Source organism: Physeter macrocephalus, chromosome 11, assembly GCF_002837175.3.
Source record: "Physeter macrocephalus isolate SW-GA chromosome 11, ASM283717v5, whole genome shotgun sequence".
NCBI lineage: Eukaryota > Metazoa > Chordata > Mammalia > Artiodactyla > Physeteridae > Physeter > Physeter macrocephalus.
In genome coordinates, this window is record NC_041224.1 from 166,011,765 (window position 1) to 166,034,798 (window position 23,034).

Here is a 23,034-nt window from a genome sequence, read left to right on the forward strand (position 1 = left end):
GAATATTATCTAAAGGGTTTTTCATGATTTAGGGGAGATTGTTAGGCTGGGAATTATCTCTCTGGGTTAACGTCTGCGTGTTCACCCTCTAGTCTGTCCTTGCCTGTGATGACTCTACGCATCGCTCTATGCATCTGTGACCCATTGTAAGAACTGTATATAATATATACACACTTCAAATAATTACAATGTGTATATATTGACTCCTATCTCCTCATTCTCCCCTGACTTTGCTGTTGATCAGCTTTAGAGCTAAGATATTTTTATCCTCTTCCCTTATCTCACAAATCTCCAGGAACACAAGCCCATAATTTATGAGAGGTTTTGTGAACATTCGGAGGCAATGGAGACTAGCGCATAAACAGCACACAACTTTAAGAAGAATGCCAAATATTACTGCTCCTTGAAAATCTTGATCCATTTCTCACTGCAGGGAACTTCTTGGTGATCATGTCCTTCCTAGACCCCAGCTGCCAACAGAACATTCGAATCTCAAGATCCTCTCATTTTCTTTTTCAGGTTCCCAACACACTTCTCTGGAAATCAGAGAGAAAGCACAAATCCCTAATACTGGAATATGCAGGAATAAAAAAACCTTGGGAACTTATTCCATCTAGACTATAACCAGAGACATTTTCTTTCATAGCCATTAGTTTGAATTATTTTCGTTAGTAAATGAGTAATTCTCTTTGTAAGAGAATATTATTTATTTATTCAGTGTTTCAAGGCAAGATGACTCAGATTGTAGCCCTGTGTTAATAAAATTTACATACCCCTGCTTATACCATACAGAGTGGGGGATAGTGAAGCAGCATGTAACATCAACATGGTTGCCCAGTATCTCCAGGTGGCCAAAATAAAAACATCAAATCTATTTTAGTTCCTAGGAGGAAGAATTCAAAATAAATTAATAAATATTCTTCTTATTCTAGAAGCATCCATCTTGTTTTACAAAAATAGCTTTCACTTAATTTGTTAAATATAGCCCAGGCTTGAAAAAAATTATGTTCAAGGTGTCTAACATTTCTCAGGTTAGCTTATGGGTTTATGTCACCTGACTTCATAATAATATTTCTATGTAGTCTGTTTTTCTTGAATATTTGATGAATTTTAATTGTTTTTTTGTATGACCATCTGAGTGGAATTTTACAAAATGTTAATTTTCTGAGCATTTAAAATGAAAACTTGGTAACTTATTTTGGATAGAATACCCCACTATCTGGGGGCATAAATGGAATTAAATATTAATACAATTGTCTTGTTTTTTGCACGTAAACACAGGCCAAAATCATTTGCAGATTTAACTCGAGGAAGCAATTTCTTCCTCAGGGCATTTTGGCATTTTGGCAGGGATCTTGAGTTGCTTTTTCCTCTCCTCTTTGGCCGTTCTCTCCAGGGCTCAGAGCAGAGACTCTCCATTAAGATCAGATGCACGTAATCATGATCAATTTCTTGCAAGAGCAGAAGGGGTGGGCACTCAGATGCTTGGCCTCTCATTTGGTATTCTGTTTCCACTATAGTATTTTTCTATGTGTAATAGCAGCTGGAATCCAACTATGTAGTGGAGAGGAGAAGAGGGAAAATGAAACTCCTCTTAGGTATGAGTATTCTCCATTTCTCTGGGTTTTTTTTCTTTAAGTGAATTTTCCACAGTTCCAGTTTCTCTACTACATGCAATGTGATGAAAGCTATGGGAACCCAGACTCAACTCAATGTATACGTATTTGATGCCACAAACCTGAAGGAATGTCACTTTATTTCAAATGTTAGTATCCAATGTTTCATGGAGAACAAATCCGCCATACAAGTCTCCAAAGTACCTGTAACTGGCTGTTGCTTGCTTAAAGTCTCAGCTGTGAAAAGGTATTTTCATTTTTGTTGGCACTCAATATATTTGCAGCTATAAGAATACCTGGTGCATTGGTAAGTTATATAATGCATAACAGAAAGAGAGCAGAAAGGGCTTTCTCTTGTTCTATAGAATATATATGTGTATGTGTACAAACATACATAACTCTCTATATATGTTATATGTATACTTTCACATATGAGTTGTGTATTCTATGGTATATACTGCTTATTTTATATACTAGCTCATTTTTCTCATGAAAATAAAGATTCTGACTTAAAAAAAAGCTTTCTGAAAAATCAGATATTTCAATACCTTGATGTCATTTTCTTTCAGTTCCCTTCAAACTGCTTTCCTAGACCTACAATTTTCTGATTATACTCTTAGCTTCATATCAAGAATACAGATTTAAAAACATGTCATATGAAGAATATTCTGAATCTTTTATGAAACAGTTCCTTCAGAAATTGTTCATTATGGTATTTAGTTCCTCTAATATGTAGATCTACAAAATAGCAGCACTAGGAAAAAGCATCATTCATTGTGTAATCGTTATTATATAAAAAAGAGTATATAAAAGAGTTTCCTTCTCGTTTGGCAGGAAGCTCATTGCTAAAGTTTAAGCTTACCTGCAGTTACTCCCTTTAGCTCAGACATCCTGATAAAACTTTCCACCTCATCTTATTATCATTATTGTAATAAGAAGTTTACTTCCTTCACAAACTCAACTAGACCTCAGGGCAGAGGATGTGGTGACTTAATAGTCATTTGAGAGCATAGTAAGGAGACATCTCCCCGGTATAGCTGGAAAAGTCACGGTTTGCCTTCCATGGTTCCTACTACTTAACAACTGGAGAACAAGAAGGCTTGGTACAAACAACTGGAATTCTGACCTTACATAAAGACTGGGTGGTTTACTGGCCCAGTTTCTTAATCCAGGTGATGTTAATGTTCCCTGTATAACAGCCCAGTCAGTTGGTGAAGGTTCCAAGGCATTAGAACTTCTGAGAATGAAAGCAGTTACCTCCTCACGGTAGACTTTCTTTTAGCCAGACTCTTTCTGACACCTTCTGGACAGATGTTTTCATCTCAAAACAATTTCCTACTTGAGGCTCCCCATCAGTGAAGTTTCCCAACTCTTCTTCCTTCCTTCCAAGCCTCTCTGGCTTATGCACTCACCTCTTATCCCTGCAGACCACAAACCCTCGTCCCGTCTTTACCTAATTGGAAGGTCCCCATGACTGTTCAACATGAACCTTAATTACCTGTGAAAACTAGACCACAAATTATTAGCAACAGAACATTTGCCTCTCCTATTCTTGAATTCAGAGAGGATGTGGTTTTCAGCAACATAACCAAGTGTCACCTTCCCTGAGGGAAAGAATGAATTTTTTATTCAGCATGACAAATGTGTCTCTCTGCTGTAGGATGGTATAAATCAATTAGTATAATGGAGCAAATAAAGAAAATAGTTGAAATTTCATATGCAAATAATTTGAAGATTGAAATTCTGCTGATTTCTAATGATCATCAGTGCATTACTGTTCATAATAAGATTTTGTACACTTTCCCTTCATCCACATAAAAACATGATTAGTTATTATTATCCTCAATGTACCAATGAAGACATAGAGGTTCAGGGAAATTGTAACTTGTCCAGGAGGGCAGGGCAGAGATTTGAAAGCTAAATATCTCAGTCTGTTTTCTTTTTATCACATATCTAAACCATACAGAAGCCTTCTCTTGATAACCCTTCACCGTACTCATTTTGTATTACCATTTTTAGTACAGCTTTTCTCCCTTTTTTTTTTGTTTTTATGGCAACTATTGATGATTATTTTGAAATAAGATGGAGTAAAAATCTTAAGTACAATAAAGAATGGTGTTTTATGTGTAAAAAAAAAATGAAAATTTCACCAATATTGGTAGTCAATTAAACTTCCAAACTTCAAAAGATGATACATTGTTTTGAAGGGAATGGAAATACTATCCAATATGTGCTTTGAATGTTTTAAATATGATTCATGGCTAAAATTTGTCCTAAAGTAATGGTACCTGCAAAACTCACTATATTTTGTAAGGCAGAGAATCAACCTCATGGATAATTCTGACCTTAATTCTAGCTCTCTCTGAGGATTTTACTCGTTCAGTTTAATAGGATGGACTTTTAGACTCCATCATTCACCTTGAGAGACTTATGAGAGGCTCAAATTAAGTAAATGACTAGAAATGTCAGGTAATTAAATGTCTGTTTTTTAATATAAAACAAATCAGTTCATGCCTGTGATCTCTGTCACTTGATCCTTCCCAGGGCTCTCAGTCTTTAAGCTGCTTCTGGCTACATTTAACCTCTTAGTCAAGCCAGACATAACTTCATGTTCCTATAGTTTCTTGGACATTCTTTTCCCCAAGGCCTTTACCTAGGTTTACTGAGTCTGGGGCTCAGGCCTGAGTTTAGAGTCTAATTTCTCTCTCACTCTCCCTAGTTAAAATATAGCTGAAAAAATCAATACTTATATGTGTTTAACTTAAACTGGGACTTTTAATTTTTCTGAGTGAGCAGAGTAATGGAGGAAACCTCTACCTCCTCCAATCCAACTAGGTCCCTCTCTTGGGAACAATACACTTTCATCTGATGTTTGAGATGTTATATTTGGACCTCTTTTCATAGTTTCTTTAAAGCTCTTTAATTGGATACATTTTGGAAGCGTTCCACTATCTGCTAAAAAACAAAATGTTTCCTCACTTGTACTTATTACAAATGAGGAAGATTTGGGGGCACTTCTTGGACACATTGTACATAATAAGAGTCAGTGGAGCATGGATTCTTCTCCAAGCCACACATCCAAAAGACATCGTGCCTAAGAGGTTGACAGCTAAGTTTTGCCCCTGATAGGTTACATTTGTTAATTTTGTCTTCCAGGAATCTGTGATTCCTCCTCTGGTTTATGTTTGGAGACCACAGCTCCTTCAATCTCTCTCCATGGGTTCTGTGGGACCATCTCCAACCTTGTTTCAAGGCTAGACCTGGATAATCAACTATTCCATCCCTTGGACATAGTAACCAGTTCAGTCATGAGAAAGTGAAGAATTAATGCCATTTCAAAAAGATTCAATCCTGGGATTTTTCTGGGAAAATTACGAAGGGGAAGACCTTCTTTTGTTGAACTTGCTGAAAGAAGAGAATACAAGCAAGAAGTTTCTTCTGGTCATTTTTTCCACCAGAGGCAAAAGAATCTTGCTTTAATAACATGAAAAAATAAAACAGACAGGGAAGATTATGCAAATGGAGTATAATAACTAGAAACGACCAGAGCCTCTCTTTATGGGTTTCAATATAATAAATCAATGCATTCCTTTTTTGTTTAAAACAATTTGATTTGACTTGAAGATATTTTGGCTGATGTTTTTGTTCTTATTTTTGTTTTTTTACAATCAGAAGATTCTTGACCTATATAACTTTATGTCAAAGGCTCAGATAATTTTAGTTTAGAGGTAAGCTCCATTTGGGCAATGGTATAAATTGAAGCTTCTGAGTCCTGTTTTGAGCTCACTTTGGTTTCTTGTCTCTATTTTCAAATAAAATGGAGGGGAAGGAGTTAATTAGGCTTTCTGAAACTTCCAACATCCCATGACACTTTGATTCCTCGTTTGTAAGGGATGACTGGGTACAATTTTTCACTCCATCACAAAACCTCTGTCTATAGTGGCTCACCTGGGGTTGCCCATTTGCTTCCCTGATTGTGTAATGTGTAAACTTACCTGATAAAACATAGGCATGGGCCATACTTAAAGTAAATAATTATTTGTTGTTCATTTGAAATTCAATGGTAACTGGTGTCCTCTATGTTTATTTGTTAAATTTGTCAACTCTACTTATTGTGCTAATGAAACCACAGAAAGAGCTGTCATTTGCTCTGGTTTCATTTGAATTAAACGTTAATATCTTTTAATTATAGACCTAGTTCCACTATTATCTATACTAGCAAGATTTTATCTGACTATTGCTTTTTCTATTTACTGTGTTTTAATCAAGCCTTAACTGTGAAGTGTCCAGGGAAATATGAAAGGGATATGGAAAAATGTGAGGCTCTTCAGCATTCTGGGATTATTTACTTTGGAGAAAAGAAAACTAAGGGCTATGGGCTTCCCTGGTGGCGCAGTGGTTGAGAGTCCGCCTGCCGATGCAGGGGACACGGGTTCGTGCCCCGGTCCGGGAAGATCCCACATGCCGCGGAGCGGCTGGGCCCGTGAGCCATGGTCGCTGAGCCTGCGCGTCCGGAGCCTGTGCTCCGCAACGGGAGAGGCCTCAACAGTGAGAGGCCCACGAACCGCAAAAAAAATAAAATGATAAAATAAAATAAGTCAATATAAGATAAATAAATTGGTTGATTAAAAAAAGATAAAAAAAAATAAAGAAAACTAAGGGCTAATGATGCGGGAGACATTTTCGCCAAATAACCAAATGTGTCTTAAATAAAAGAGGTGGCAAATGCAATCCCTATTTCTACAAAATATGCAGCTCAAATTATAGGGAAAGTTACAGTATAGCATGTTAGAGTCTATTGTAATTCCAACTAAAAAGAAAACAAGTGTTAAAGTGGGCATTTGCTATGGAATGAAAGCAGAATAGATTTCAGCTTATAAAGACAGCCGATGTTTCAGGAAGCAGACTGTCTGTCAGGACCATTATAGAAAACGTCCTTTCAGTGTAGTGTTTTGCTGGCAGGTCATGGAAAATAGTTTGGGGGTGTCCATAAACCTGAGAAAAAAGAGAGACAGTGAACATTTCTGGGCACAGAGTATGTGAAAGTTGTTCCCACAGAAAGGCATGTGTATGGGATTATGGGGAAAAAATGGACAGTAAAATATTTGTCACAGCTGGATAGCCAGAACTTTTTAAGAAAAAGGCAGACAAATATTCAATTTAAATTATTTCTTACTTTTTGCTGGAATGTGGTTTCCCTCTATTATCTCAAAATCTTCTCTTAATGAGGTGCAAGCACAAGTATTATGTTAGTGGAATCGGGGGATATCAGGGGAGAGGAATAGTGGCTATATGTGGAGTGAAGTTCTGAGGAATGGGCACGGCAGTCGTAGGTCTTGAAAAAAAGAAAGGAAATAAGGAAGCAGGCAGAGAAGAAAAGTTAGACAGGATGAAGTTAGACAATTCAAGCTGTCATTTGGAACCTCAGAAATTTGAGAAGAAATAACAGATGCTATGGGAGATAGTGTCTCAACACTCTCACCCCATTTTTGAGTATTAAAATGTTTATCTTTTTAAGGGAAGAGTGCTTGGAGCTATGCCAATGACATGAGGAAAAGCTTTATAACTTGTAGAACTTTCCATCAAGGTGATGGGCTGCTTTCTATTACAGTGGAAGCCTGTACTTATACTTTCTGGCAAGAACATTTTAGAAGGCATCCTTGCATTGGGTGGGGAAGTAGATGGAGGCCTCTATCATCCTTCATATTCCACAATTCTTTTATTAAATTCCCTGCAATTTTGTATATGCCTACCCTCTGACCATCTACTACACTGTGCTCAAATTCCCAGAGCATCCTCAGATGGATTTCAAGCTTCCTGGAAAACTGTATTTTATTATATATCTCTATAGCACCTATAATACAGTATTAGAAATCATGTACTAGAAAGTTAATGAACAACGCAATGATTAAATATAAATTCTTACAACTCTGACAACAAATCAAGAAAATGTAGAGGCAAAATCAAAACAAAACAAAATGACAAAATACTGTGTTCAATTTACTAAAGATTAAGATACATCTATAGGATCATGTAATTCTAAAATAAGCTTATATATTTTTAGACTACAATAAGAGCAGAATTGTGAAAAAGATAGGAAGATAATGACTTTTCTTTCTCAAGCCACAAAAACAACATCTAAAATATTATTCTTAGTTTAGTTCCCTTTAATAGTTAGGTAAATTATGTCTTCTAATCAAAAGATATAATGATAAATTGCTAAATGCAGAAATACTAAAATTTGTAAAGAAAAAATTATTCTTATTTCCATCTCCTCATTTAGCCAGTTTCCACTTATGCATTTCCTCATTTCCTTGAGCTGTTTAATATTTTTCAATACAATTGCAGTGTGTAAAATGAGCTTTTTTTCGGCCGTGCCGCACGACTTGCAGATCTCAGTTCCCTGAACGGGGATTGAACCGCTGGGCCATGGCAGTGAAAGCGCCGACTCCTAACCACTGGACTGCCAGGGAACTCCCTAAATGTTTTATATTGCCTTTGTTCTTGGTTGAGTTATTTTTTAAATTCTGCAATTTAAAAATTCTTATGACTTTAATGACTCACTAGTATACCTTTGTGTGGATATAATACTATAGTTTAATGATTCCCCTACTCTAAGTTTGTATGATTTTAATTATAAGTACCATGAAAATAAATTCATTTGTAAATCAAACTTTCTATATTTTAAATGTTCTTTACATTTACAAAAGTAGAATTTCTATATAAATAGAATAAACATCTTAAGGTGAATATAGATGTAATCTTACTCTAATTAAATTGCCCATATTAATATATCAGGTATATTAAAATGTATATTATTATTATACATAAATAATACATTATTATTTCTGAGCATTTACAATTTAAATGATTTAAATATAAATTTGCATTTTTTAGGATACTGGTGAGTTTTAAAATTTTCCCCAGAGTGTATCAGCTATTCATATTTTCTTTATTCTTATTTGTTTCTTAGTAGTTTGTTCAAGTTTTGTATATATATTATTGTGGATTATAATATTTCACATCAGTCTGTAAAATACTTACTTAGAATACATTAATTCTAAAAGTATCAGTTATTTTTTTAACATCTTTATTGGAGTATAATTGCTTCACAATGGTGTGTTAGGTTCTGCTGTATAACAAAGTGAATCAGCTATACATATACATACATCACCATATCTCCTCCCCCTTGCGTATCCCTCCCACCCTCCCTATCCCACCCTTCTGGGTGGTCACAAAGCACCAAGCTGATCTCCCTATACTATGCGGATGCTTCCCACTAGCTATTTTACATTTGGTAGTGTATATATGTCCTTTTATGAGGTTTTGTCTGGTTTCCTTTTCATTTATTTCTGATCTGATCTTTATGATTTCTTTCCTTCTGCTAACTATGGGGATTTTGTTCTTCTTTCTCTAATTGCTTTAGGTGTAAGGTTCGGTTGTTTATTTGAGATATTTCTTGTTTCTTTAGGTAGAATTGTATTGCTGTAATCTTCCCTTTTAGAACTGCTTTTGCTGCATCCCATAGATTATGGGTCATCGTGTTTTCATTGTCATTTGTTTCTAGGTATTTTTGATTTCCTCTTTGATTTCTTCAGTGATCTTTTAGGTTATTAAGTAGTGTATTGTTTAGCCTCCATGTGTTTGTATTTTTTACAGATGTTTTTCCTGTAACTGATATGTAATCTCATAACGTTGTGATCAGAAAAGGTACTTGATACAATTTCAATTTTCTTAAATTTACTAAGCCTTGATTTGTGACCCAAATATGATCTATCCTGAAGAATGTCCCATGAGCACATGAGAAGAGAGTGTAATTTGCTGTTTTTAGATGGAATGTCCTATAAGTTTCAATTAAGTCAATCTGGTTTAATGTATCTTTAAGACTTGTGTTTCCTTATTTATTTTCATTTTGGGTAATCTGTCCATTGGTGAAAATGGGGTGTTAAAGTCCCCTACTATGATTGTATTACTGTCAAATTCCCTTTTTTATCTGTTAGCATTTTCCATATGTATTGAGTTGCTCCTATGTTGGGTGCATAAATATTTACAATTGTTATACCTTCTTGGCTTGATCCCCTGATGATTATGTAGTGTCCTTCTTTGTCTCTTACAATAGTCTTTATTTTAAATTTTATTTTGTCTGATATGATAATTGCTGCTCCAGCTTTCTTTTGATTTCCATTTGCATGGAATATCTTTTTCCATCCCCTCACTCTCAGTCTGTATGTGTCCCTAGGTCTGAAGTGGGTCTCTTGTAGACAGCATATGTACGGGTCTTATTTTTGAATCTATTCAGTCAGTCTATGTCTTTTGGTTGGCGCATTTAATCCATTTACATTTAAGGTAGTTTCGATATGCATGTTCCTACTACCATTTTCTTAATTGTTTTGGATTTGTTATTGTAAGTCTTTTCCTTCTCTTGTGCTTCCTGCCTAGAGAAGTTCCTTTAGCATTGTTGTAGTGCTGGTTTGGTGGTGCTGAATTCTCTTAGCTTTTGCTTGTCTTTAAGGTTTTTAATTTCTCCATTGAAGTGGAATGGGATTGTTGCTGGGTAGAGTAATCTTGGTTGTCAGTTTATCCCTTTCATCACTTTAGATATGTCCTGCTACTCCCTTCCGGCTTGCAGAGTTTCTGCTGAAAGATCAGCTGTTAACCGAATGTGGATTCCCTTTATGTTCATTGTTGCTTCTCCCTTGTTGGTTTTAATATTTTTTCTTGTATTTAATTTTTGATAATTTGATTAATATGTGTCTTGGCATGTCTCTCCTTGGATTTACCCTTTATGGGACTCTCTGTGCTTCCTGGACTTGATTTACTACTTCTTTACCTGTATTAGGGAAGTTTTCAACTATAATCTCTTCAAATATTTTCTCAGTCCCTTTTTTTTTTTTCTCTTCTTCCTTTGGAACCCTATAATTCGAATGTTGGTGTGTTTAATGTTGTCCCAGATGTCTCTGAGACTATCCTCAATTATTTTCATTCTTTTTCCTTTTTTCTGCTCTGCAGTAGTTATTTCCACTCTTTTATCTTCTAGGTCACTTATTAGTTCTTCTGTCTCACTTATTCTGCTATTGATTCCTTCTAGAGAATTTTTAATTTCATTTATTTTGTTGTTCATCATTGTTTGTTTGCTCTTTCATTCTTCTAGGTCCTTGTTAAACATTTCTTTTATTTTCTCCAATCTGTTTCCAAGATTTTGGATCATCTTTACTATCCTTACTCTGAATTCTTTTTCAGTTAGACTGCCTATTTCTTCTTCATTTGTTTTGTCTGGTGGGTTTTTACCTTGCTCCTTCAACTGCTGTGTGTTTCTCTATCTTCTCATTTTGCTTAATTTACAATGTTTGGACTCTTCTTTTTGCAGCCTGCAGGTTCATAATTCCCGTTGTTTTGGTGTCTGCTCTCAGTGGGTAAAGTTGGTTCAGTGGGTTGTTTAGGCTTCCTTGTGCAGGTGACTGGTGCCTGTGTTCTGGTGCATGAGGCTGGATCTTGTCTTTCTGATGGGCAGGACCATGTCTTGTGGTGTGTTTTGTGGTGTCTGAGACCTTATTATGATTTTAGGCAGCCTCTCTGCTAATGGGTGGTTTTGTGTTCCTGTCTTGCTAGTTGTTTAACATAGGGTGTCCAGCACTGTAGCTTGCTGGTCATTGAGTGGATCTAGGTCTTAGCATTGAGATGGAGATCTCTGGGAGAGCTTTCACTATTTGATATTATGTGGGGCTTGGAGGTCTCTGCTGGACCAATGTCCTGAACTCAGCTCTCCCACCTCGGAGGCTCAGGCCTGATACCCAGCCAGAACACCAAGACGCCATCAGCCTCACAGCTCAGAAGAGAAGGGAGGAGAAGTACGAAAGAAGAAAGAAAGAAAGAAAGAAAGAAAGAAAGAAAGAAAGAAAGAAAGAAAGAAAGAAAGAAGAGAAAAAATAAAATAAAAGTTATTAAGTAGAAAAAATATATTAAGAGTAAAAAATTAAAAATTAATAGAAATATAAGACAGAAAGAAAGAACAAGGAAACCAAAAAACAAATCCACCAATGATAACGAGCACTAAAAATTATACTAAAAAACAAACAAAAAACAAGCAAACAAAAAAACGGACAGTCAGAACCCTAGGACAAGTGGCAAAAGCAAAGCTATATAGACAAAATCACACAAAGAAGCATACACATACAAACTCACAATAAAGAGAAAAAGGAATAAAATATATATATATATAAAATTTAAAAAGGAAGAGAGTAACCAAATCAATAAACAAATCTCCCAATGATAATAAACTCTAAACACCAAACTAGCATAAACAAAAAACCAGAAACAAATTAGATTCAGAAAGTGAACCCCAAGTCTACAGTTGCTCCCAAAGTCAATTTTGGGGTGATTCATTATCTATTCAGGTATTCCACAGATACAGGGTACATCAGGTTGATTGTGGAGATTCAATCCACTGCCTCTGAGGTTGCTGAGAGTAATTTCATTTTCTGTTCTTTGTTCACACAGCTCCTGGGGTTCAGCTTTGGATTTGGCCCTGACTCTGTGTGTAGGTCGCTTGAGGATGTCTTTTGGGAAGTCTGAGGTCTTCAGTCAGTGTTCAGTAGGTGTTCTGTAGGAGTTGTTCCACATGTAGATGTAGTTTTGATGTATTTGTGGGGAGCAATGTGATCTCCACGTCTTACTCCTCCACCATCTTGAAGGCACTGACTATATGTTTCAGTTTATTGCATTTATTTTTACTCTTTGGCATTTGCATTTTAAGCTCGGTAATATTATAGGGGCACAATTTTATAACGTTTTATGAGCTGAAATTTTTTGATCTATTGTTTGGTATATCTCACATTCAATATACCATTAGATAATTTTTCCTTTCTATGAACCAGTTGGATGTTTTTACTTTTAGAGTTAATTTTTATTTTATCTAATATCATACGGTGAACCTATTATGTTTATGAAGTAGGAGATAAAATCTATACTTATTCTCTTCTATATGATTAATTAACTGGCCAAGCACTGTTTATTAAATTACCTTTGCCTTCCTTATTGACTCAGGATAATTTTTTCATCTATTTAGTTATTTAATAAAATTAAATACGTTTTCAATCAAACTATTTTTATTGCCCTTGTATTTTGAGTCCAGTTTTGTTATTTTAAATAATTTATTAATTAAAAAATGTAAAGTTCATTAGTATTGCGCTATCATTACTCCTCTATATCCAAATTCCTGATGATATTCTCATGTCTTTTTTTCTGTCCACATTATTTTTTAAATTATTTTATTAATTGAAAAATTACCATTAAGAAATCACACTAGAATAGCTGGTTATCCTCACATTTGGGGCATATTGAAGTCTATAATTTCTAGCTTCTTTGTGGTTAGGCAAGGCAAAGTGAGTAGCTCTGGTCACTGGAATCTGGGCAATGTGACCTGTGTTACCTCTAGACCAAAACATGGAGGAATAAAAAGGAGATCTTCATGGACTTTCTTCCCTAGAAAACTGTAAAAAGAAATCACATTTTCAACATGGAAGTCTCTATCAGCTTGGAGTCCTGAGCATTATGGAAGATACCACTGTCCATAGACCTCCTTTGGATATGCACTGTGAATGGAGTTAAGCCTTGTTTATGTGCTAAGACTGATGATTAATTGCTTACTCCAACTTAACTAGGTTATCCTGACCTGTGTAGCACTGTTTTTGAATTATATTTATTTATCCTTGAGGAAGATCCTACAGGTATACTTTTCCTTTCCTTTGATGTAGACTCGCCCTGCCCCCCCCAACCCATAGGCTATTTGTGTTTCTTTTCATTTTACTAATCTTTAAGAGAAAGATTAGTTTTTCCTTTTATAATAATAAGTGAGTAAGAACTCTGACTGGTGCCTCTACTTCATAAAACCAGCTCCCAGATGTGATCTAATTTTAGGGACATGACTAGGCTCACAACATCAATGTGAGTCAAGAAGTGGGGTCTGTTGGCACAAAGGTGGTCAAGATGTAGTATTCCAATGGCCCAAACTATGTTGGATCCTAGGTAACTGAGGAGTTTGAAGCTAGGAACAGGGACAGGAGCATCTGGGATTAAGAGAAGTAAAGAACATAGAACTAGCTTGGATGGGTAGGAGTATAGGTTAAAGTAATTCCTATAGCATTATAGTGGTGAAGAATATTGATATTGAAAAAGGAATTAGATAAGGAGCTGAGTCTGAGGCTCTAATCTTTCACTAAAACATTTAAGAAAGGTTAAGGTAGACCTCAATTGGAGTTGTCCTCTGAATACTCTCAGAGTCAGAAGCAAATCCACTTTGTTGTAAGGGTTCTTCATGGAAGGTCCACAACATTCTCACAGATTAACAACAAGCACAATTTTACAAAGATTACTGAATGTATAAGAAGTCAAGCCACTATGCTTGAAACTCAGGAAAAAATAAAAAAGAAACAACAATTTTTGTTCTTTGATAACTCAAAATGTTAGTTAAGATTCCAAATAAATAGTAGATATGTAATTGTTTTAGAAAAAAACGCAAATACAAAGATGAGTTTAAAAACAGAAACTCTTGGCAATGAACAGACAAACATCAAAAGTGGAACTTAATAAAGTGTAACATATAATTGTTAAAATTTAGCTGATGGGTTAAGAAGGAGAAATATAAACAGTTGAAGAATAAATTAGCAACACTGAAGAGTATATAGATATATAGTATGTAGTATGTGTTAAAGAATGTTTATGAGGTGGAAAGAATGAAATAGAAGTAAGAGACATGAAAGACAAAATAAATTCTGACATCTGATAAAGGCTTAGGATGAGAAAAAGAAAGAGACTATAGGAGAAGAAATAGTTTAAGATATAATGTTGTTAATTTCTAAAAATTGATATAACACATATACAAGAAGCACAAAACATTCCAAGCAAGATTAAAATATATGTATATTTCTACTTATATTGTGAAACTATAGAATATCAAAGACAAATAAACTATATCAAAAGCTCCTAGAAAGAATGAAGAGACTGATTAAAAAAATGATATTAGAATGACAGCAATTGAAATCCATGACACAGTGGGATAATATTTACAAAGTCTTGAACAAAATTAACTGTTCTTCTAAAATAGTGTGCACTGCAAAACAATAAAAATGAAATTAAAATATTTATAATTACTTCAGGGAGTTACCACCAGGAGAATTTCTCAAAATAAAATTCTACAAGGAAACAATCAAAGATCAAAAAATGATGTTTATCAAATAAGTAGAGAAAATCAGACAACTATTTTTTTATAAAATATTAATATTGAGCTTAAGAAAGGACAGGATTTAAAAAATAGGTTACAATACCATGTAAATAGGGATAAAATATTTTACAGCTAAATATTTTTTCTTTCTTTGGGAGGGGTGGTCCTAGACCATCAATAATTTATTAATTTTAAGTCTTAGTTAAGGTCAATATACTTGACAAAACTACAAGTATGATAATTTTATTTGGAAATATAGTGTAAAATCTCAAAACTACTAAAATGAAAATGAAAAAGAGTGACCATAGAGCAAGAACAAGCTCCAGTCCATGCAAAAAAGGAATGAAAAATAAAATTTAAAGAAAAAAAAATTTAAGTGAATGGAAAATGAAAAGTCAGATGGTAGCAAAAAATCCAAAAGTATTCATCATTATTAATGTAAACTTGAATGGACAAAATCTGTGAATTAAAGGTCTGGATTGTCAACCAGAGTAAAACAAAAATATAGCTAAATGCTATTTACAGGAGATATAATAAAAGCATAAACTTGGAATGATAAAATATTTATCAGATAATAGCTTTCAAAATAAAGCTTGAGAAACTATGTTAATATCAGGTAAAATTTACTTTTTGATAAAAATAACAATCCGTAGCAGAGAGAGCAATGGAATAATAGCACAGCACTTAATTTTAGCTTAATGTCAGAAAGTTATAGCAATTTTGAATGAGTATGTACCTTTTGTTTGTGAGCCAAAAATGCATTGTACTATAAGAAGAATTAGGCAAATTATTCTTATAGTGGAAATTTGACATACTTCAATTTAGATAAGCTAAAAATCAGCAAAAATATATAAAAAGTTAAATTTATGTTGCATTAATTAACATACAGAAAACTCTACCTCCAAAAATAAGTACATATTTTTTCTCTACATATATGGCACATTTACAAAAATTGGCCTCATACTAAGCCATAAAGTAAGCCTCAACCTATTTCAAATAATAGGTATCATTCAGAGAACTGTTCTGATATAAACTGCTTCCTTCCATGTATCTCACAAAAGAATTTAATCATGTTAGCACAATCATTTATCAGATATTTCTTATAACTGAAAATATTAAAGAAGTCACTTCTGAAGAAAGGATAATGGGACCTCATTTGTCAAAGGCTAGGAAAATTCTGAGTCAAGCAATCAGAATTTCCTGAGCCTTTTATAGCCTAATGTAGGTGGCAAAGAGGGAAAGTTAAAGACCTCATCCCTGGCCTGAACAAAGCTTAAATCCAGCTCTGGCATTCACAGTGTTATAGACACCTGGGACAGGATACTCTACCTCACAGAACCTCAGTTTGTTTATTGATAAAATGTGAACTCTACTATTACTGTAAAACTTAAGTGTGGAGATACATATAGAGTCTTTAAAACAGTGCCTGGCCCATATTAAGCAACTTAGAAATGTCAACTTCTATTATGCATGCTCATATTGACTGTTAGAGAGGATTCATAGTACCTAACATTGTCCAAAATTGGTTCCACCTGGTCTCCTTTTTATTTTTTATTTTACTTATTCACAGAAGCAGTGTAAGGAAATAGCATACACAACACATTTGGGGGAATGCTCTTGTAGAGGGATCTTTCACTTTATGGTTTAGGATTCTGCACCCAATTTCAAGATATGTATGTTTCTCCCACACTACCAGGCAATTCTTGAACACGAGCTAGGTGTCTTACAATTCAATTCTGAAACTATCTACGTGGAAACAGCATTAGATCCCACAGATGAAGGACTCAGTCCTACAAGACTGCACCCCTCTTCAGTTGCCAATGGCAATTCCATGTTATCACCTGTGCTTTCAACCAACCAGCTATAGACTGAAGGTTCCAATGACTCCCTTCTTGCATTCAGTTAATTTGCTAGAGCAACTCACAGAACTAAGAAAAACATTTTACTTACTGGATTACTGGTTTATCATAAAAAGATATGTCAGGAACAGCCAGATGGAAGACATGCATAGGGCAAGGCATGCCCTATGCCCTGTGTAAAGGGCACAGGGTTTTCCTGACCTCTCCTAGAATGCCACTCTCCCAGCACTTCCATGTGTTCACCAACCCAGAAGCTCTCCAAACCCTGTCCTTTTGGAATTTTATGAAGGCTTTATGACTTAGGCATGGTTGACTAAATCATTGGCCATTGGCAGTTTATTCTACCTCCAGACCCTCCTTTCCAGGGGGTTGGGACTGAAAGTTTCAAACTTCTAATCACAGGGTTGGTTCTCCTGGCAACCAGCCCCCATTCTTAGGTGCTTTCCAAAAGCACCTCATTAAGGTAGCAAAAGACACCTTTGTAGTTCTTGTCACTAGGAAATTCCAAAGATTTTAGGAACTCTATGCCAGAAAAGGGGGACTAAGACCAAATATACATTCTTTTTATAAATCCCAATGCCACAGACTCTTTAAATAAAAATTAACTTAGCAAATTTTCATTCCTCCAACAAATATTTCTTGAGCTCCTACTGTGTACTACATTTGTAGGTGGATCCTACATTGGCAGGTAGGAGTTAGGGTAGGGAAATCTTGTAGTATAGCTAAAGAGCAATACTTTTCAAAGAGTATGTTTCAAAAATGTCAGAAGTCATTAGGGAATGGTCTCTGAATTCAGAAATTGCAATGATTTCCTTCTCCTCCTTAGAAATTATTTGATTCCTACATAGAGAATTATGGACTTTTTGTGTTTACTTTTGTTCCTCATGTAGTTTGCTTATGCACTATCCCCATGCCTTTTTGATGTCACACAATTAATACTTCACTCAACAAATATATTTGTGCCTCTGCTATGGCATTGTGCTAGATGCTGTAACTAAAACAGTAAGTATGAATGACACTATTCTCCATTCACTGAATTTAAATCTGTTTTGGGAGAAATCTATCTTAATTAGCAATGCAAAGACTGCAGAGAATATGCCATTAAGTAACAGCAATGACGATTTATAAATAAATTAATATTTGGTTAATTTATATAATCCACATTATTTATTCCAAACAAATACTCAATAAAAACAAAACTTTTCTTTGACTTTAAACTTACAATGCAATTTATATTACTGACGAGAACGATCCATCGTTAATTTGAAGACGTTACAGATTTAAAAGAAGACAAAATAAGAACTCTGTCAGGGACGTTAACAATTACAAATCTCATTTCCAAGGCAAAGACTGGGAGTCTAAGGACATTTCAAAAGTCCTAGGCCTAGAGACACTCATCCAGAAGCACTAGGTTAAAGCAACTGGAAAGCAATACTAAGTCTGCGCGTATGCCTATGTGTGGTGCACGCACAGGCATTTTCTTTAATGAAGTAGTACTGACAGCTTCCTTACCATCTCTCAATCTGAGACTCTTTAAAAAAACTCTTCTAAGTTTTTGGCTTCCTGACAACCAAACAAACTGGAAACAAGATGCTCATTTGATTATGTAAAAGCTGGCAAGGTAGAAGTCAAGTATATCCCCTTTAAGTGACCTTTCTAATAAGATTTTCTCCAGGTCTCTCCTCTCTGTAGGAATCAGCTGTATATTGCTAATTAATTTCTTTATTAGCTCACATTTTCCTGTTAATTGGCACTGATCACTTTGCTTCTTACCACCTCCCTTCCGATATAGTATTATTCATTAAGAATAGTTACAAAAATAATTATTCATGCTTATGTATTCAATTTGTTGGTTTGGAAAGGATTCAATATTGGCAATTAAGTATAGGCAACAGCCTTTGGAAGAAAGAGAATTATAAAGGCATTTTGATAAGTAGTGTTTATGGGTGTGGCAAAGCATGAAATTTCAGTCACCTGATTGCCCAGAAAATTTGAGTTGGAGATTGAGACTCTAGGGGAGGAAACATATCTTCTTCGTCTATCCTTCTAAGTTCTCAACTGAGATTCCTGTAACAAAACATAGATGAACAAAGGAAAAGCATTTACATTTATCTAATATAAATTTTATGTGACACAGAAACCGTCATAAGGAAATGGACACCCAAATAAATGGTTAAAACAGTCTTAAAAATGAGTGTTTTTATGCTAGTTTTTCTGATGAGTAGAAAGTTATGGAAATATATAAGACAAAGTGTATGAGGTAAGTGTAGTAAACTGGAAGGAACTTGGTACCTGTTGGTTCAGATAGCTCTCTGTGTCCCTTTTCCTTCTGAGCTAAGGATGCTCCCTTTCTCTGTGTATAGGGAGAGCACCTCTCACATGAGGGTTTTATCACCTGTTTCAGAGAAGGTCAGAAATTCCTTCCTAGATTTTATGACCTGCTTTAGAGGAAGGTCAGAAGTTCCTTCCTGCATATGCCATTTCTCAAATTCCTTCACCTTGAAATATTTAATATGCCAAAACTCCATAATTGGGGTAGCAATTCCTGAACCCCATCAGACAGAATCAGAGTTTTGTGGACACACAAAAGTAGTTCATGAACTCCTAAGTTCATGGAACCCCACTTCACCAATTAATTGAAAATATATAGGTTATGTCATAGATTTATGTAGAAAATCAGTGGTGCTGATGTTGAATAACTAATGCTGTAAATGATGTTTCATTTCACAGCAGGTACAAAGAGTGAGTGATTCTTCACACAAATGCCTTACCTTTTTAGAAATTCTTCTGTCACTCTGTCAAAGATATAACATATGCCTTTATAGAAAACTAAAGTATTTTTTCTAAATATGTACGTTTACCTGTGTTCACATACTTATATTATGTGTGTGATTATTTTAGAGGTATAGAAACCCCTCTCTTTTAAATGCATTAGGTTCTGAATGGGTGTTTTAACTTGGTGACTGAGACCTCTCCCTAATTTTTCGGTCTGAAAAACCCTCTTAGCCACCTGGCTCTTCAAATGTAGCTTATTTTGATTTCTGCATTATTGTGCATGACTGGATTTCCCATTGCTTTGTTTTGAACACTTTCTCAGCCCAATCCACCACATAAACTTACCACTGCATTCTTGCCACTGCCTGCACTTCAACGTTGGATAGGTCTGCTCAAAAATCAGGAACTCTAAATTAGCTCTTTGGTAAGGAAGTAATTAGAGGATAACAGCCAATCAAGGCTTTAGTGTTCAGAACTTTTAATGATATTAGGGCAGGATGTCCCTCATAAACTCTATTTTCCACCCAGCTTTCTCTAACTTTTTGTGGTGGAAATCTTTTCTCAAAACAAAATTTTATGGGCAAGCTTGATATAGAAAACATATAAGGAGCATATCTGATTCAACCAGGGCAAAGTCTACCTCACTCCTTAATCATAAGTACAGTAAATTCCTAATTTCCGGTTGAGTCCACCAATCTGTTTTAATTCCATCATTTCATAAATGATAAAATTAAGGTCAAGAGCAGTAAAAATTACTTAGTATTAAAATATATCAGAGACCTGAGGCTAGAACCAAGGGTTAGTGGGCTGTGTTGCCTGTGCCCACACATTCCTACATTTAAAACATACCAGCAAATTTAAAACATTAATGTTTATAACTGAAAGTAAAATCTGGTAATTCTCAATGGATTAGAAAATATTAGAGACTATATTCCAAAGAAGTTATATAATAATGCTGATCACATTTTTGCATTCTCATAATTTTATTGGCTTATAAATTATTCCATGTATTTTGTTCAATAAAATTATTTAATTGGTAAAAGAAATTACACTTTGGATAAAGATACAATTTAACTCACTTTATTCATTTTGGCATATTATTCTGTTGTGAACTTTATAAAGTACAGTGAATGAGGTCATATAAGTGGCAGTGGAAAATAAAAAGCATCAATATACATGCATTTTTAATAGGATTCAGCAGATTTCAAGACAAAAGCAATGTGAGCAGAGGCTTTTTGTAAATATTAAAAAACAGCATTCAAGGAACCATATTTCTAAGATAATCTTTTCCTACTTTTATCTGATTTCATTATAAAACTTCTTGTGTTTGGTTTGTAATTTGTATCTTAATAATTGGATTCCATTGTTTTTTTAGGTATATGAGAACAAAAAAACCCAAGGCAGTGTTATTTATTAAGATAAATTGTCATAGATATATGATATAAATAGATACACAGAGAGGTAAATAGATAGACAGACATAACTTTATACACTCACAAGTATACACACATACACACACAGCTATAACTGTAGACATAAAATCTTTCTGTAAAAGCATCATCTCTTTCCACTCTTCCATTACATTTGTCGTCCCAAATCTATTATTTTTTGCTCTAGCTGTATAAACCTGGTTTCCAAAACATTTTGCCCTGTTTTTCATCATCTTTGCAACTACTCTTTCCTTGTGACTAGATTGACAGAAAGCATGGTATCTGGAAAATAATTACGTTGAAATCAATTTTTTTCTAAATAAAATCTTTCCACTGCCATAATAGTAACTTATATCTTCTCAACTTGCCTCACATATATTATCACCTCTCTCTTCCTTCCATTTAGTAAACAGAATAGAATGGTAGTTGCCAGAGGCTTGGGGGAGGGAGAAATGGGGAGTTGTTCATTGGGTATAAAATTTTAGTTATGGAGATGAATGAGATCTAGAAATCTGTGTAACACAGTATATATAGTTAACAATATTCTACTGTGCATTTAAAATTTTGGGAAAAGGTTAGATCTCATGTTGAATGTTCTCCCAACACAAAAAACAAAACAATAACAACAAATAAATAACATAACAACAAAACCTCAAAATAAGCAAAGAAACACTTTGCTTTTGGAGGTGATAGATACAGAAACTTTTGGAGGTGACGTACATGGCTATTACTGTGATTGTGGCTATGGTTTCATGGATGTGCATATGTCCAAACTCATCAAACTGTATACATTAAATACTTGTAGTTTTTGTATATTAGGTGTGCATCAATTAATCTTTTAAATAATTAAATCATGGATGCCAATGAGCCGCTTGATATTTGAGAACCAAATGAATCACTTCTGCATAATTAACATTGTAGTCTGGAAGTCATGGTTAGTCTATGCATAGATGCTAATATAGTCCTGACCAAGCACATATGATTTCAAGTACTGAATAGTTTAATATAAATTTATTTTATTTCACTTTATATTACAGTAATATATTGTGCTTCTAAAAATATATGTGATAGTAGACTATAGTATCATTTTTTAACATTTTTATTGGAATATAATTGCTTTACAATGGTGTGTTAGTTTCTGCTTTATAACAAAGTGAATCAGCTATACATATACATATATCCCCATATACTCTTCCTCTTGTGTCTCCCTCCCTTCCTCCCTATCCCACCCCTCCAGGTGGTCACAAAGCACCGAGCTGATATCCCTGTGCTATGTGGCTGCTTCTCACTAGCTATCTATTTTACATTTCGTAGTATATATATGTACATACCACTCTCTCACTTCGTCCAAGCTTACTCTTCCCCCTCCTCGTGTCCTCAAGTCCATTCTCTACATCTGTGTCTTTACACTGGTCCTGCTCGTAGGTTCCTCAGAACAATTTTTTTTAAATTCCATATGTATGTGTTAGCATATGGTATTTGTTTTTCTCTTTCTGACTTACTTCACTCTGTATGACAGACTCTAGATCAATCCACCTCCACCTCACTACAAATAACTCAATTTCATTTCCTTTTATGGCTGAGTAATATTCCATTGTATATATGTGCCACATCCTCTTTATCCATTCATCTGTCGATGGACACTTAAGTTGCTTCCATGTCCTGGCTATTTTATTTACATTTCTCTAATGATTAGTGATGTTGAGCATCCTTTCATGTGTTTGTTGGCAATCTGTATATCTTCTTTGGAGAAATGTCTATTTAGGTCTTCTGCCCATTATTTGATTGGGTTGTTTGTTTTTTTAATATTGAGCTGCATGAGCTGTTTATATATTTCAGAGATTAATCCTTTCTCCATTGATTCATTTGCAAATATTTTCTCCCAAACTGAGGGTTGTCTTTTTGTCTCCTTTGTAGTTTCCTTTACTGTTCAAAAGCTTTAAGTTTCATTAGGTCCCGTTTGTTTTTATTTCCATTACTCTAGGAGGTGGGTCAAAAAGGATCTTGCTGTGATTTATGTCATAGAGTGTTCTGCATATGTTTTCCCCTAAGAATTTTATAGTGTCTGGCCTTATATTTAGGTTTTTAATCCATTTTGAGTTTATTTTTGTGTATAGTGTTATGGAGTGTTCTAA